At 45.7% G+C, this 17,913-nt stretch overlaps 1 pseudogene across 1 annotated transcript; it reads left to right on the forward strand.

Annotated features, from left to right (window-relative positions):
* Nucleotides 1–1,222: 1,222 nt before the first annotated feature.
* LOC125524084 (ABC transporter C family member 10-like) lies at nt 1,223–12,546 on the forward strand (annotated as a pseudogene). Its single transcript, XR_015610357.1, has 13 exons — nt 1,223–1,511; nt 1,597–1,651; nt 1,746–3,790; nt 4,034–4,354; nt 4,431–4,517; nt 6,329–6,927; nt 7,016–7,176; nt 7,939–8,238; nt 9,393–9,607; nt 9,709–10,014; nt 10,887–10,950; nt 11,186–11,425; nt 11,538–12,546. The product of XR_015610357.1 is annotated as an ABC transporter C family member 10-like (transcript).
* The last annotated feature ends 5,367 nt before the right edge of the window (nt 12,547–17,913 follow it).

Below are 17,913 nucleotides of genomic sequence, written 5' to 3' on the forward strand. Positions count from 1 at the left end.
ATTGTTTTGATGCAGAGACCGGGGAGTTTTCTTTTTTTTTTTGTAAAAAGGGAATTCCATAGCGTCCTCGCGATCCACGCTTGATATTTAAGTATACAACCCTAGTATACGCTCCGAAGGAATTGATGGATGGAGGGCAGATTTCAACTGTTGTACTAAAAGAAAGCAGGAACACGTGTGACCAAAAATATCAGGACAAACCAACTTCTTGTTTCCCACACGCAACGCGAATACGGAGAAGGTACGTTCTCCGTTGGTATCCGTTTGTCTGTGCCAAGAAGAAGGGTCGCTCGCCGCCGCCCCGACGCGTCGTGAAGGAGGAGCATCGCTCGTCGCCGCCCCAGTCTAAGGCGTGTGGGCGCATTCTGCACTACCTTCATAGGGACGGCTCCTCGACGTCGTCTCGGAGCGCCATGACGACGCAAGAGTACACCGGCTGGGAGCAGCGCCGGCGGGACAGCCGCAACGCCGTGCATCGATCCAAGTTTGTGGACTCAGATATCCCGCCGCCGCTACACATCGCGGCGGACTCGGAACTGGCGTACACCTCGGCCCTGGATCGCTCTGTGACCAAGTCGGAGATGGCCAAGCGCCGTCTCCGCCTCCTCGACGGGGAAATGGCCAGATACGGCGAGGAATGGTCACTCACCGAGATCGCCGCCACCGTCAATGACGACGTCTCCAACGACCGCCGCCCTCCCCCCAGCTCACGTGCTCGGTGGCCGTGGCCGCACTGCGCACGGTAGGAGGAGGCGGAGAGGATCATCCGCGAGCGTCATGCGGCAGCTGGGAAGCCCTGCCGCGACATCTCCACCTTCCACCGCCCCAAGCCTGACGACTCCGACTCCGACACCGGGTCAGGCAAGTGACCTACGAGTTCACCGTGAAGTATATGATAATTTAGGGTTTTAGTTTTGGGTTTTTAGTTCACCGGACGAATCATTCGGTTTTATGTACAAATTATCCTACTTTTAATGAAATCCGTCATGTTTATATCAAAATTCGTCTATTTTTTAATTTCATCCGGTTGATTTAAGTTGCTGTGAAAATATATGAGGCTACGGTCCACGGACTGATCCCCTGTCCGCGGCTGGATGCAAGAGGATTATTGCGGGTTGTCATTGGAAATGCGGGTTCTTAAAAAAAATATGACAAACAGTATCAATGGGACTGCCCACGCACGTCCAACTTGTACTGTTTCGGGCGTCCCCGTAGCGAAACAGCACACATTGACGTTAAGAGCAACTTGTTCCTTCGTCAAGCTCGCGCCGCGGAGGAGGTCGAGGGGGGCGCGCGCTACTGCTAGAGAGGTCAACACTTTCCACCATTGCTTGCTTAGCTCTTTGAAACATGACCCGGTGGATTTGTTGCTTTCCATGTCGAATGCCGACTGACGATCGCCGTCGATCTTCCCCTTTGGATTTCTGACTCCTTTTGTTCCCAGCAAGCACTGGGGTTTCCCCTGGAATAATTTCATCGGATTTAGACTCCAGCGAGTGATGCTGCTCGTGGTCTGCTCTTTGTCTGTCTGTTCCTCCATGAAACAGAGCATCTGTTCTTCTGTCCTAACCTGTTTCATCTTCATGATTGGCGCAGGCCTGCAACAGGAGCTGCTGATCCGTCTCGAATCAACAGATGGGTTCCCTCACAAGTAAGTTCTCTCCTCAACTAATCAGCTTCCTCATGCTGCATCACTGAAATCCGACAACGCCATCTGACTCCAATACTCTATAACCACATTCCAGGTTCTTCCTGGGTGACGAGCTTGTGTGGGAGCCCGATATGCTCCGGCCAAGACGCCATCTCATGCGCTTTGAAGCAAATGTTCGACTCCTCCACCTGCACGAACCATCTGGTGGCGACCGGCATCGCCGCGCTGCTCGGGTTTGTGCTCGCACTCCAGGTGCTTGTCAAAATTCCACAGAGCAGAGCGGCTGCACGGCAGCTCGTCAGTCTCAGCTCACCGCTGCACTTGGCTGCTGTGGCCTTCAGTGCCTGCCTGGGTTTGGTTTATCTCGGGCTGGGGATGTGGATGCTGGGGAGTAACTTCAGTCAGGATGCCTTTGCTGTTTACCTTCCACACTGGTGGCTCATCACATTATCTCAGGGACTGAATCTGATCCTTACCAGCTTGGCTTTCAGCATCAGGCCTCGGTTTCTTGGAGCGGCATTCGTCTGGTTTTGGCCGGTCTTACTGACCGTCTATGCAGCATTCGTTTGTTCTTCTTCAGTTGTTGTTATTGTTGCAGAGAAGATGATAACTGTCAAGGGCTGTTTGGATGTTCTGTACTTACAAGGTGAAGTGGTCCTCCTCATTTATGGCGTCCGGCACAGCCATGACGAAGAGGGCTATGGAGGAATTGGAAATGGTTTATACAAGCCCCTCGACACGGAGGAGACAGACGGTGAGGCAGCTGATTCTGAGGCTCATCAGGTCACTCCCTTTGCTACTGCTGGTTTTTTCAGCGAGATGTCGTTTTGGTGGTTGAATCCTCTAATTAAGATGGGCTATGAGAATCCCCTTGAGGACAAAGACATGCTTCTTTTAGGCGCCACAGATCGAGCACGAAACCAGTACTCGATGCTCATGGAGAAGCTGAATTGCAGGAAGCAGTCGCCGGCGCACGCCACACCATCATTCTTCTGGACTATTGTTTCTTGTCACAAGCGTGCCATCATGGTCTTGGGTTTCTTTGCTTTGCTGAAGGTTCTCACCTTATCCACTGGCCCAGTAATTCTCAAGGCATTCATCAATGTATCACTTGGGAAAGGGACCTTTAAATACGAAAGCTATGCGCTGGCTGCATTATTGTTCGTCTGCAAATGCTGTGAATCATTGTCGGAGAGACAGTGGTATTTCCACACTCGGAGATTAGGACTGCAGGTGAGGTCACTCCTGTCAGCAGCTATTTATAAACAACAGAAGCTATCAAACTCCGCAAAAATGAAGCACTCTTCTGGACAAATTATGAACTATGTGACCGTCGATGCCTATCGGATTGGGGAATTCCCATATTGGTTCCATCAAACATGGACAACAATTGTTCAGCTTTGCATTGCTCTGGCAATTCTATACAATGCGGTTGGTGCTGCAATGATTTCATCATTGGTTGTCATCATTCTCACCGTACTCTGCAACGCTCCACTAGCCAGATTCCAACACAAATTTCAGAGTAAACTTATGGAAGCACAAGATGTGAGATTGAAGGCAATGTCTGAATCACTAGTTCATATGAAGGTCTTGAAACTTTATGCATGGGAAGGCCACTTCAAGAAGGTCATCGAGGGGTTGAGGGAAGTTGAGTACAAGTGGTTGTCAACATTCCAGCTTTGGAGGGCATACAACAGTTTCCTTTTCTGGGCTTCTCCTGCTTTGGTTTCTGTGGCAACCTTTGTAACATGCTATCTTTTGAAAATCCCTCTTGATGCTAGCAATGTATTCACCTTTGTGGCAACTCTACGTCTCGTGCAAGACCCAGTTAGGACGATACCCGATGTTATTGCAGTTGTGATACAAGCTAAGGTTGCTTTCACTCGGATATCAAAGTTCCTTGATGCACCTGAGCTAAACGATCAAGTTAGGAAGAAATATTATGGTGGCATTGATTACCCTATATCGATGAATTCGTGTAGCTTCTCGTGGGATGAGAATACATCAAAACAAACTCTAAAGAATATAAATCTCGCAGTCAAAGCTGGAGAAAAGGTTGCAATTTGTGGAGAGGTTGGATCAGGAAAGTCGACACTTTTGGCTGCTGTACTCAGATAGGTCCCCAAAACTGAAGGCGCGGTATGTTTTTTTCTTACTAACTTCATCTTCTAATGAAATAGCATCCATACTCAGAATTTAGATATTTATACTATATGTTTAAGATAAACATAGCCTATTGTCAACAGCAGCGTCAAGTTCGGTTTGCAAAGTTGTTGTGAAAATTATGGTTGACAATATTTGCCAACATGAAGTATGTTCATCAATTCATTTTTTTTCTAACAGCTTAATATAGAATTATTTATCTTTGGATAAACATTTCAGATCCAAGTCTGTGGGAAAATAGCATATATTTCTCAGAATGCATGGATCCAAATAGGAACTGTGCAAGACAATATTCTCTTTGGATCGTCGATGGATAGGCAAAGATACCACAACACACTCGTGAGGTGCTCGTTGGTCAAGGACCTTGAGATGTTGCCATATGGAGATTGCACTCAAATTGGGGAGAGAGGAGTAAATCTTAGTGGTGGTCAGAAGCAGCGCGTCCAACTTGCTCGTGCACTATACCAAAATGCAGACATCTATCTTCTTGATGACCCTTTCAATACTGTTGATGCCCATACAGCCACGAGTCTCTTCAATGTAAGGATCATATCAGCAGATGCTGATTGTATTTCTATTTGATTATGAACTGTTTTGACAAAGCTCTTTGTAACAGGAATATGTCATGACTGCTCTATCAGACAAGACCGTACTTTTGGTGACGCACCAAGTGGATTTTTTACCCGTATTTGACTCCATTTTGGTACCTCTCTCCACTTTGATGAAGTCTCTTCAATGTAAGGAACATATTTTTTTTTTGAATGTCACCGGGGGGAGAAGAAATTCTTCCCACCTGAATTGTATTCATCTGTTGCCTATAGACTTTGCAGCCTAATACAAGATAGGGTTCAAGTGAACCAGAAGTACAGGGGATACAAGGAGAAATAAAACAAAAACAACACACAGACAACACATGGCGAGGGGGGACACAACACAACCAGGGACGCCACGGGCGCTCGAACTGCAGCGGCGAGCCGGGACTAAACCATGACACTGTATCATCGACGCAATCGAAAAGCACCGGGCAACCAAGACTGCACAACGCCGCGACACTACCTGTGTCATGGGGTACATTCGAACGGTCATGCCAGGCCGAGACGACGCCACGGCACCTGTGTGCCACCGGCGTAGTCGAAGGGCACCACCAAGCATAGAACACCAAAAACAACACAACAAAGGGCCACCACGGGCACTCGAACTGCAGCGGCGAGCCAAGATTAAACCATGACACTGCACCGTCGACGCAATCGAAAAGCACCGGGCAACCAAGACTGCACAACGCCGCGACACCACCTGTGTCATGGGGTGCATTCAAACGGTCACACCGGGCCGAGACGGCGCCACGGCACCTATGTGCCACCCGTATAGTCGAAGGGCATCACCAAGCATAGAACACCACAGAGCACACCCAAAACATCACAAGACCGGGGGTTGAAGACAACGCCATCAAGATGGGAACGACGGGAAGCGTCGCCGCTGTCTCGGCCAGCAGCAGCCGGCCGACCATGGATTTCTCCCAAACCCCGGTCACATCCTCTACGCGACGAGACGCAGAGCAGCCGCCAATAGCGCGGGGTAGCGCCAAAAATGGACAGCCCCAGATCCAGGTGAATCCGACTGGCAGAGACGCCGGCAGGCACCCTTGATGCCGAGGCCACCGGTGAGGAGCACCGGTGCGGCGCCCCCAGCAGGAAAGGCTACAAGACAGCTGCAGCCCACCGGGGGAACTGGGAGGTGGAGGGCTCCAAGGAGCAGGAGCCACGACGCCACCTTCGTTTGGCAAGCACGCAAAGGAGCACGACAACGACGAACAAGGTAGGAGCGAAAGACGCAACAACTGGATCTGCGGAAGACGAGACGCAGAGTGCGCAGCAGGCGGTCGATGACGCGAGCTTGAGGGCGGGAGGCGGCGGAGGCCTGCGCAAGAGTGTGGAGCAGGGGACGCCGCGCCCAGCTTAGTAGGCAACGGCGGGTGGAACCACCGCCGAGGCAGCCTCGAGGCCAGGCCACCAGAGCCACCCGAGGGTGCCAGAAGCCCGCAGCCACGGCGCGCCGGCCTGATCTGAAAGGAGGGAGTCGGCCGACCCCGAGGAGCGGCCAGATGGAAGCATCAGGCCAGATCCGGCGGGGTGCCCGCCCGAGTCACCTCACAGAGATGACGCGGGGGGTGAAACTGTAACTTGGTGTAAGGAACCGGCGGGGTGCCCGCCCGAGTCACCTCACAGAGATGACGCGGGGGGTGAAACTGTAACTTGGTGTAAGGAACATATCAGCAGATACATATTGTATTACTATAAGATCATGAACTGTTTTACAAAGCTCTTTGTGACAGGAATATGTCATGAGTGCTCTATCAGACAAGACTGTTCTTCTGATGACTCACCAAGTGGATTTTCTACCTGTATTTGACTCCATTTTGGTATCTCTCTCCACTTCAAAAAAGTCACCATATGATGATATTTATCTGTAATTAGCTTTATTTATTTATTGATGTCATCTAATGATTGTTGGCAGTTAATGTCAGATGGAGAGGTTATTCAGTCTGCACCTTATCAAGATCTATTGGCAGATTGTGAAGAATTTAAAGACCTTGTAAATGCCCATAAAGATACTATGGGTGTTTCGCATCGTAAGAACAACATACCCCATCAAAGATCTAAGGAAGTATCAATAAAGGAGACAGATGGTATTCATGGAAGTAGATATACAGAGTCTATGAAACCATCACCTGCAGATCAACTGATCAAGTAAGAGGAAAGAGAAACAGGGAATGCAGTTTTCAAGTCTTATATGCTTTACCTGCGCCAAAGGAAAGGCTTCCTGTATTTCTTCTTGTGTATGATTTCTCACATAATTTTCGTAGCTGGGCAGATATTATAGAATTCATGGATGGCTGCTAATGTCCAAAATCCTCATGTTAGCACACTGAAGTTAATTTCTGTGTACATTATTATCGGAGCTTGCACAATGATCTTCTTGCTATCAAGATCTTTAACAGTCGTTATTCTTGGGATCCAGTCATCAAGATCCTTATTTTCCCAGCTACTCAATTCATTGTTCCGTGCACCAATATCCTTTTTTGATTCTACACCTCTAGGAAGGGTTCTTAGCCGGCTAAGAGTTCTTAAATGAATGGTGATACAACAAGTTACAGAGATTTTCTCATGAGGGATTAACTTGTTCCCTTTTTCTTCTAATGCATGTCTCTTCAGATTTGAGTATCGTTGACCTTGATATTCCATTTGCATTAGTGGTTAGCCTTGGTACCAGCTTAAATGCATGTAGCAATCTAGGGGTATTGGCTGTTGTTACATGGCAAGTTCTGTTTGTATCCGTGCCAATGATAGTTTTGGCAATTAACCCTTTCCCCGTCCACGTAGAGAAAGGGCGACTTTTGGGCGACACCGGGCGATCCACCTCGCCGTTGCCAGATCGGCGGGTTCCTCACCCTCCGGCAGCTGCTCTGGCAGCGGGAGGATGGGGAGGCCCCGATCTGCGGCGTGTATATAGCGTAGGTTCGATTTGGCAGCTAGCCGGCGGCGTTGGGGAGTGGGCGGCGCGGCCGGAGTGGCGTTTTGCGACGGAGGTCTTCCTCTCCGGCGGTGGAGGTCCGAGGAGCTCCGCTGCCGATCTTCCGTCTTCCGCGTGCCCGGGGCTCGGTGGAGCAGCTGGGTGCTCTTTTCCCTCGCCGGTGTCCGCGGGACGGCGGATCCGGGATCTCGAAGATCTGAATCGAGCTGGTGGTGCAGTGCAGGGCGTTGGCTTCGACGGCGCGGGATGGAGGCCTTCCGGGGCCGAGCTTCGTCGACTTCCCGTCCGCGAAGGGTCTGTTCCAAATCCAAGGCTTGTGTGGAGCAGCAGCGGCGGCGCGCCGGCGATACATCTTCGTTGTCGTCTTCGTCAACGGGGTGCTGGGGGGCTTCAATGTAATTTTTTCTTGTCTCAGTACCTTTCTGTAAGAACCCTGTGCTAAATATCAGCAGTTTTTTTTCCGCAAAAAAAAAGGCTGTAGGTAATTGGTATGACTTTGTTACTTTATGGCTAATCTTCATTTCTTTGATTATCATTCACACTTCACAATTTTACACTCGTTTTAATAAGTGAAAACCTGTTGTGTTTGGTCATGCAGAGGTACTATCTAGCATCGGCCAAGGAATTGATGTGGATCAATGGTACTACAAAGTCCGCCCTAGCGAGTCACTTAGGCGAATCGATTGCAGGGGCTATAACGATAAGGGCCTTTGAGGGAGAAGATCGTTTCTTTGCTAAAAATTTGGATCTTGTTGACAAGAATGCCAACCCATATTTCTGTAATTTTGCAGCAACTGAATGGTTGATTCAACATATAGAAATAATGAGCGCCATAGTTCTTTCTTCTTCTGCCTTTGTCATGGCTCTTCTTCCTCAAGAAACTTCTAGCCCTGGTAAGCAATTATATGTGCACCACTTTGCTTCAAATAAGCTTTTGCTATGAGAACATACTTGATACTCCCTCCATTCTGGAACAGATAACGTTTTAGACATGACATGGGTCTCCAACGAACTAATTTGACCATTACATACTATGGAAATAATATTGATGAAAAATCCAATGATAGTATTTTGACCTTACTAGTCCAAATACCTTTTTTATATACAATAGTAAAGTTTAAAAAAATGCGGGAGAAACTTTTAATCTATTCATCATCTGTCATGGTAGTATAGAGAACATCAGAAGTAACAAAAACAAGCAGGTCCGTAGATCACCTAGCGACGACTACAAGCACTGGAGCGAGCCGAAGGTGCGCCGCTGTCATCGCCCTTCCTTGCCAGAGCTGGGCAAACTTTGTTGTAGTAGCAATCGGGAAGTCGTGTTGTTAAGGCTCTACAAGACTAGGGCACCAGAACAACAAACGTCACAGATAAAGAGAAGCGAGGATTAGAAAGATCAAACCTATAGACACACGACCAGAGGCATGTGAAGATTGGATCCAAACAGATCCACATGCCCTCCGACGACGGTAGACGCAACATCAAGATGGGGATCGAACATGGGAGACATTATTCCTACTAGGGGACATTGCCGCAGCCGCACAGCCCCAACCGAGACGCTGAACCAAACAAAAACGAGAGGGGGATCCCTCCCGCTAGCGCGGGGCCGGAATTCTCTGCACCTTCACGGACCAGAGGCCATCGGAGGCAACACGGACCGGCGCCCGCGGCGACGGGAGAAGGAGAGCCCTAGTCGCCTGGGAGTAGCTTCTTGGGGAGGAGGAAAGGAAAGATGCCTAAAGTGTGAAAGTTTGATTGAATGCCTTCTAGAATGTTACACTCTGAGGTAGTAATGTTTATTATTGCAAGAAAATTATATTTACAGCCCTCGGCTGGGCAGAACATTATGAACACAAAACTCCATACATTTCTCAAGCCACCACCTGTTCTGATGATTTTATGGATAAGTTTGTATTTTTTATGAAGATGCAATTCTAGTCCTAATGCTTATGCACCGGAGTTAACTAAATAAAGTATTTGATATCATTCAGTTTGTGCCATTACAAATAGTAGCACTAATTAGTTCCTTGCTTTCATACTTGCACAGGTTTTGTGGGAATGGCATTGTCCTATGGTCTTTCTCTAAATACATCATTTGTTTCCTTTACTCAAAGCCGGTGCAACCTTGGGAATCAAATAATCTCAGTGAAACGGGTGAGCCAATACATGGACATACCAAGTGAAGCAGCAGAAGTCATTGAACACAATCGACCATTGCCAGATTGGCCCCAAAATGCCTATGTGGAGATTAGGCATTTGAAGGTAATCAAATGTAAATACTTACACATAAACCTTGCAAGGTAAAATAAAATCCTACCTATTAACACTTATAACAATGTATGTGATGGATTTTCATTTAACAGATCAGGTATAGGATAGATGCTCCCCTTGTACTACATGGAATCACTTGCAATTTTGAAGGTGGAGATAAGATTGGTATAGTTGGTCGAACAGGAAGTGGCAAGACAACGTTAATTGGTGCATTGTTTCGCCTTGTTGAACCTGATGAAGGGAAAATAATTATAGACTCTGTGGATATCAGTACGATAGGCTTACATGATCCGCGGTCGCGTTTGGGTATCATTCCACAAGATCCAACACTGTTTCAGGGTACAATAAGATACAATCTAGATCCTCTTGGGCAATTCTTAGATGAGAAAATATGGGAGGTAAGATTCCACACAGCTAACTATGTTATTTTTCCTCATCTTACGTGATGACAAGGTATGACACCGAAAGAACCTGATGCAATGTTTAATCATGAGGTCATCCCCTTTTAGTACTACGGCAATTCAGCTTGAGTAGCGAATCAACCTGTGGTTGAGTTGGTTATGTGGACAGTGGTATCCCCAACCCACCAGGGTTCAAATCCTGGTGCTCGCATTATTTCTGGATTTATTTCAGGATTTTCGGCGATGCGCTTTCAGTGGGAGGAGACGTTCCCGTCGACGACGAGGCGCCTACGGTGACTTCGTAAATCTCAAGATGATATGCCGGCTCAGTCTTTCAGAGGTGCTCATAGGGGTAGGCTGTGCGTGTGTGCGTTCATAGGGGTGAGTGTATGCGCGTCTATATGAGCGCTTGTGTCTGTACTGATGCTCAAAAAAAATTCAGCTTGAGTACTTTGACATATCCCTAGCGATTTCAGAAAGTTCAGCACATTAACAAAATGGGGTGAATAGATTTAATTACAGGCAAATTTTAACATGCTCCCTATTACCCCCTCTTTTTACATATCAGGTAGGAAGGTAAGAGTTAATCCGACCATTAATTAATGTGATCAACGGCTCATCTACTACATACTCTTACCTCCCATGTGAAAAGAGGGGGTAAGAGGGAGCGTGCTAAAACTGCTCTTAGTTAGAGGAATCTCAAATGACAAGTTGCCTTTCTCATAAGAACTAGATTCCCTAGGAGGAACTAGACAACTTTTCACGTATGGAAGAAATAGGCACCCGAATTTGACTTGAGGAGAACTCAGACATGGATGATGACCTCCCACCAACTGAAGTGGTTACTCCATTTGTTATTGTGCTTGAAGGTTCTTGCCAAATGTCAACTTCTTGAAGCTGTCCAGGAGAAGGAACAAGGACTGGATTCACATGGTAGGAAACTTCACTTTATCTATAATTTGGTTTCTGGAGTTCATCTTTTGAAACTAATAGTGTGTAAACAGAAAAGCTCTAATCATTTCAAGAATTCAAAATAGGTGTGAAAATACATGTGCCAATAAATATGTCAAATTGTTAGTAGTCGTATATGTATTAGTTATTTTCTTTGTGCTAGCATGATGTTTGGTATTATCTCATCCATAGTACTGATCAGATCCTGTCATAATAGTTGTGGAAAGTGGGTCAAACTGGAGCATGGGCCAAAGGCAGCTCTTCTGCCTGGGATGCGCACTTCTGAGAAGGTGCCGCATCTTAGTTCTTGATGAAGCCACAACCTCTATAGACAATGCAACAGATGTTCTCCTTCAGAAGACGATCCGGACAGAATTCAAATATTGCATCGTTATTACAGTTGCCCACCGTATACCAATAGTTATGGACTGGGATATGGTACTTGCAATGAGCGACGGTATGTTTCTCTTGGCGGCAACTTATAAGCAATGTAATGTTTTTTTTTCTGAGGATACCAAATTGATCGTGGATATGTTCCATACTGATGAGCTATATACGAACACTTCCAGGGAAAGTAGTAGAGTTTGACAAACCTACAAAGCTCATGGAAACTGAAGGATCTCTCTTTCGCGAGCTGGTCAAGAAGTATTGGTCATACACTTCGAGCACAAATATCTAGAAGAGATTGTCTTCAAGTTTCTTGGGCTATCTCTTGCTAGAACAAATTATATGCAGTACATAGTGGACCATCGATGCTCTTGGAAATTGATGAAGGTAAACAGAGTAGATTCCCGAAGATTTCCTCCCCCAGTAAACGGGAAGGACAAAATCTGTAACCCTGCCAACCGTACTAAATTTTAAGGCTCATAGTATCTGATACGTATCCAACGTATCTATAATTTTTAATTGCTCCATGCTATATTATCTACTGTTTTGGACTATATTAGGCTTTATTTTTCACTTTTATATTATTTTTGGGACTAACCTATTAACCGGAGGCCCAGCCCAGAATTGCTGTTTTTTGCCTATTTCAGTGTTTCGGATAAACGGGATATCAAACGGAGTCCAAACGAAATAAAATCTTCGGGAATGTGATTTTCTCACCGAACGTGATCCAGGAGACTTGGACCCTGCTCCAAGGAACAAAAGAGGCGGTCACGAGGGTGGGGGCGCCCCCCCTAGGGCGCGCCCCCTGCCTCGTGGGCCCCTCGTTGCTCCTCCGGCGTACTTCTTCCTCCTATATATACACACGTACCCCTAAACGACCAGAACAGGAGCCAAAAACCTAATTCCACCGTCGCAACTTTCTGTATCCACGAGATCCCATCTTGGAGCCTGTTTCGGAGCTCCGCCGGAAGAGGGCCGTCATCACGGAGGGCTTCTACATCATCCTAGCCCCTCCGATGAAGTGTGAGTAGTTTACCTCAGACCTTCGGGTCCATAGTTAGTAGCTAGATGGGTTCTTCTCTCTCTTTGAATCTCAATACAAAGTTCTCCCCCTCTCTTGTGGAGATCTATTCGATGTAATCTTCTTTTTGCGGTGTGTTTGTTGAGACCGATGAATTGTGGGTTTATGATCAAGTCTATCTATGAAAAATATTTGAATCTTCTCTGAATTATTTTATGTATGATTGGTTATCTTTGCAAGTCTCTTTAAATTATCCGTTTGGTTTGGCCAACTAGATTGGTAGTTCTTGCCATGGGAGAAGTGCTTAGCTTTGGGTTCGATCTTGCGGTGTCCTTACCGAGTGACAGAAGGGGTAGCAAGGCACGTATTGTATCGTTGCCATCGAGGATAACAAGATGGGGTTTATTTCATATTGCATGAATTTATCTCTCTACATCATGTCATCTTGCTTAAGGCGTTACTCTGTTTTTAACTTAATACTCTAGATGCATGCTGGATAGCGGTCGATGAGTGGAGTAATAGTAGTAGATGCAGAATCGTTTCGATCTACTTGTCACGGACGTGATGCCTATATACATGATCATTCCTAGATATTCTCATAACTATGCTCAATTTTGTCAATTGCTCAACAATAATTTGTTCACCCACCGTAGAATACTTATGCTCTTGAGAGAAGCCACTAGTGAAACCTATGCCCCCCGGGTCTATTCTCATCATATCAATCTCCATCACTTTAATCTTGTTTTGCTTTTTTACTTTGCTTTTACTTTTTACTTTGCATCTTTATACCAAAAATACCAAAAATATTATATCTATCAGATCGCACTCTCGTAAGTGACCGTGAAGGGCTTGACAACCCCTAATCGCGTTGGTTGCGAGTAGCTATCGCTTTGTGCAGGTACGAGGGACTTGAGCATGGGATCCTACTGGATTGATACCTTGGTTCTCAAAAACTGAGGGAAATACTTACGCTACTCTGCTGCATCATCCCTTCCTCTTCGGGGAAAACCAACGCAAGCTCAAGACGTAGCAGTATCATTAGCAAGGTCACAGTAGCTCATCAAACTTGAGTTGTGTATGTTTACAGTGTTATGGTAGAATCTTTTCCCGATTAGCTGGTGCATGTATTCACTTGCGCGTCTTTTATGCTGAATGCATCGACTATGGATGAGGTTTCATGTGATTGGTTTTGGTTGTATATGCTTTGATGTACTTCTCTCCAATTGGTTCACCGGCGACGATGGCGCATCGGATGTGGAGTTCCTCTTCTGGGCCATCCAGGAGGCGGACTCCCCAGATCCAGCACATGCCGCGCGGTGGAGGAATTTCCGATCGAATCCACGGCGGTTCAACATCGTGAGGCCGCGGGTGGATGCATCATCCAGGATTCCTCCAGGCGTGCTTCCGCCGGGGATTCGCCCTCCTCGCAAGCTATATCCGTTGCCGATGGCGATGGTCGTGGTTTGTGAGGTGGAGGACAGGCGCCTGGAGGCCATTACCGGATCCACAAGGGGCGCAAGCACGACATCAAGCCCCCTCCATGGCCTGGAGATCACGGTAAGATTCCGGAATTCATCTCTAATTCTTCATTGAAATGCTTGCGCGCTTTTCATGATCACCATAGATTTGATGTCGTTAAATTGCTTGAGCCTGTTTGTGTTCCTAGTTTAAAATTACCATCCTCAGGGGTTTCCCTTTGTGTTGATAGTGTTATGAATTCTAAGCGAGATTCAATAAGAGTTGAGGGTTCTCCCTATAGGTGATACTGAATCAAACAACAGTGCGGTTGGTGTTGAGAGAGATGATCCAATTGAGGTAAATGACAGGGAGATTTTTAGTCTGGTTCGAATTCAAATGTAGAAGGAAATAGTGAAGCATGTGCTTCTGAAAAGGTTGGCAAAGGGCAGAATGATACCTTATCTACTCCGGTGGTGCAGGAGCCATCCATTCATGGATATGTGGTGATGCAGAAAGCGGATTCTGGAATTACGTCTTCTAAGCAGCAAGGCCGTGACCTAGAATATATAGAAGAACATTATGGCCAGTTGTGATCTATTCCTTCCCCTCCTCGCCGCCGCAGTAACCCTAGTTCGTTCCTCCCGAAGCCTTTTCCTAGCATATTCTGGTTGAGGAAGGATTTACTTGCTGCTTGGAAATTTACTAGGGCTGATTGTCATCCTGCTGTCCTGCGATCTTTTGATCCTGCCCCTAAAGTGATCTGTATTCCGTGTGAGGGTATTGGCCCGGGTTCGCGATCGTTTGCAGAGGTTGTTAAGCAAGGAGTGGTGATGGCTGATCGGCGTCCTTCTGGATCCAGTTCAGGGGCAGCATCTCAATGGGGTACTAGCCAGCGTGCCCCGGCCCCTGTGTGGCGCAAGTAGAATTCTACTCCATCTGGTAAAGATCATGTTCCTGCTCAGAAAACCAAATCTACTGCATCTACTGCTTCCTCATCTCAAGTTCCTATTCAAGCTGTGGAAATTGAGGTTGAGCAAGTGCTTGATCCCAGGTACAAAGACATGATCTGTTTTAATTGCGGGGGTCCTGGCCACTATGTGGGGAATTGTGTGAAGACCAAGGCCTGTTTCATATGCCAGCAGAATCATAATGTCAACAATTGTGTTGCTTGGGCCAAAATTCAACCTTCTGCTACTTTCTTTGGAAGTGGAGCTAGTGGGCTTGGTTTCTACCATGTGGAAGTCCCTGCTGCTGAGACCAAATGGCTTAATTACCAGAATTGTGCTATGGTTAATATAATCAAAGGTGAGGTTCTGAAAACTGAGCTTTGTGACTTGCTATCTGCCGTTTTTTGCAAGACTAGACATTGACCATGGCAAGTGAGGGAGCTCTCTAGCAAGACCTTCTTGGTCAGGTTTCCACCTTGGAAGAGTGCTGAAGATCTGATAGAATTTCCAACCTTTGATCTACGAAAGGAGGGAGTGAATGTAAATGTGATTGAATGGAAAGGTGCTTGTGATCCATTTGGGGAGCTGGTTGAAGCTTGGGTATTGATTGAGGGCATACCACCCAAATGGTGTACCTGGAAGGTGTTCTGTCAAATTGCCTCAATGTTTGGTGTGCTTACTGATGTAGACTGGAATGGCATGTTCAGAACATTTTTTTGAGAATGTAAGGATTAAAATTGCTTGCAGAGACCTAACCAAAATCCCTTTTGAGAGGTTGATTGAGATGAAAAAAAAGCTATTCCTCCTTGGATTTATAGTGGAGGGATATGAGCAAACTAGTGTCTTGGACTCTGTAGTTAATGATGAAGATGAAGATAATGAGGAGATTGATGATGATAGTGGTAATATTCATGAGAACAAAACTGATGGTGGTCAAGATGATATCATGTCCAATGATGAAAATGCTATTGATGACTTAGATAAAGCTAATCTAAGCTCAAAAGGAAATGCTAGTGCTGGCAGCCACAAAAAAGCTTCTGATGCTGTTGTACACCATGCTACTTGGTCTGATACTGACCATGAAAACTTCATCATGGAATATGCTGTTGGGGGGTCTAAATCCAAAGGAAAAATGGAGCAAGATGGATCAACTAGATGTGAGGTTGATGCTGGAGCTTGTGCTTCATTTGTAATAAGGAAACCTGGGGAGGCAGACCTGCCTTTGCTTTCTGAGTCCTATGGTGGACCTCCTATGATGGGTGATGATGCTTCTTATGGGGCTGTGGATTGTACTACTGCCTTCAAATCTAAAAATCATTCAGATAACCTTTTTATCTGTGGTGATGAGGACAACCTGGCTGAGGGTAACAGTGTGGATTACTGTAATAAGCTACTGAAATCAATTGATTGCTCTGATTCTGAGGGTGAGAAGACTATTGAAGAGGAGATGATAACCTTACCTGGTGATGTTGTTGAAATGATCAAATCTTCTAGTTTGAAGAGGTCCTTGCTTTCTTCACTAGATAAGGTGATGGAAGTTGGAAAAACCAAGAATACCAAGGTAAAGTGGGTGCTTGTCCTGTCTCAGAAACCTCAGACTAGAGGACATGGTAATGTGAATATTATGCAAAAAGCTGTTGAGTACAAAAGGAAAAAGAATATGGAAGTGCCTCACACTTACAAAGGTAACTCATTTGCAATCCTTGATCCTGATATCCTTGCTAATCATACTAAAAAAATTAACTTGAAATTGGGTAGTGATTTATGTTCCAAACATGTGATTATTGATGATCTGATTGCTGATGAGAAGGAAAATGTCTACTATTTGCCAATAATAACCCTGAAACTGTGTTATCTCCCAATCTTGATGTTAATGATATAGATGTTGGTTCTACCCCAGTAGGGTTTGCCTCTCATCAATCAGTGGGCACTGCTGATTGTATTGAGAAGTCCCCAACTGTTCTGACCAAAGTTAAGCCTTGTGGCTTGTCACACCCTTTCAAAATAGCTTAGATCATGATTGGTCTCATTTGGAATATTAGAGGTCTTGCGCAACCAGGAAAGATACAATGCATGTGTGATACTATTGCTAAATCTAATCCTGATTTTATTGGGTTTCAAGAAACCAAAAAAGAACTTATTTCTCAGGGTTTCCTCGAGGCTTTGGACAAGCAGAACCATTTTACCTGGCACTTTCTACCTGCCTTGAAAACTGATGGTGGTATTTTGGTAGGCTTTAAAAATGATATGTTTAAGGTAATTGGTTTTACTAACAAAGAATTTGGTGTGGTTTCTACCATTAAGGCAAAAGCTGATAATTTTGTATGGCATTTAATTGTAGTATATGGCTCTGCTTATCCTGAATTCAAGGTGGATTTTATTGCTGAATTGCAATCTTGGAGGCTGCTTCTTACCCTGTTTTGGTGTGTGGGGATTTTATCTAGTTAGGCAACAAACTGATAAAAGTAGTGGTAATATTAACCCACATATTACTTTTCTTTTCAATGATTGGGTCAATAGATGGGCCCTGTTGGAGATTCCCATTTCTAATAGGTCCTTCACTTGGTCCAATAATCAGAGTAATCCAATTTTTGCTATTCTGGATAGGATGTTCACTTCTGTGGACTGGGATGCTCATTTTCCTTTATCCTCCTTGACTGCTCTCCCTAGGGTGGGAAGTGATCACACCCCCTAGTTTTGGTGATAAATGGATTGGTTGGGTCTATAGCTGTCTTCATCATGGGACATTTGCTGTTAAAATTAATGATACTTTAGGGCCACATTTTGTGGGAGGGAAAGGTCTTAAACAAGGTGACCCTTCTTCCCCTTTACTGTTTATTGGTGGCTGATCTTTTTTCTAAAATGTTGAAGAAGGCTGCTAGTTATAATTTGGTTAAGGGGCTTCTGCCTCATGTAGTGCCTGGAGGGGTGATCACAGTACAAAAAAAAATACACTTTCGTGATGATACGTGTTTGTCACAGTAGGTCACGTTTTCTGTCATGCATGTACATCCATGACGATTTTATGACAGAATCAAGATAGTCATACATGTGTTGTCACACAAGTGTTCCATGACATTACCAAAATTATCATCACGGAAGTGTCCACTTCCATGACAATAAATCGCGCGT

The sequence above is a fragment of the Triticum urartu genome, chromosome 7A (genome assembly GCF_056163025.1).
Source record: "Triticum urartu cultivar PI428250 chromosome 7A, HENAU_Tu73, whole genome shotgun sequence".
NCBI lineage: Eukaryota > Viridiplantae > Streptophyta > Magnoliopsida > Poales > Poaceae > Triticum > Triticum urartu.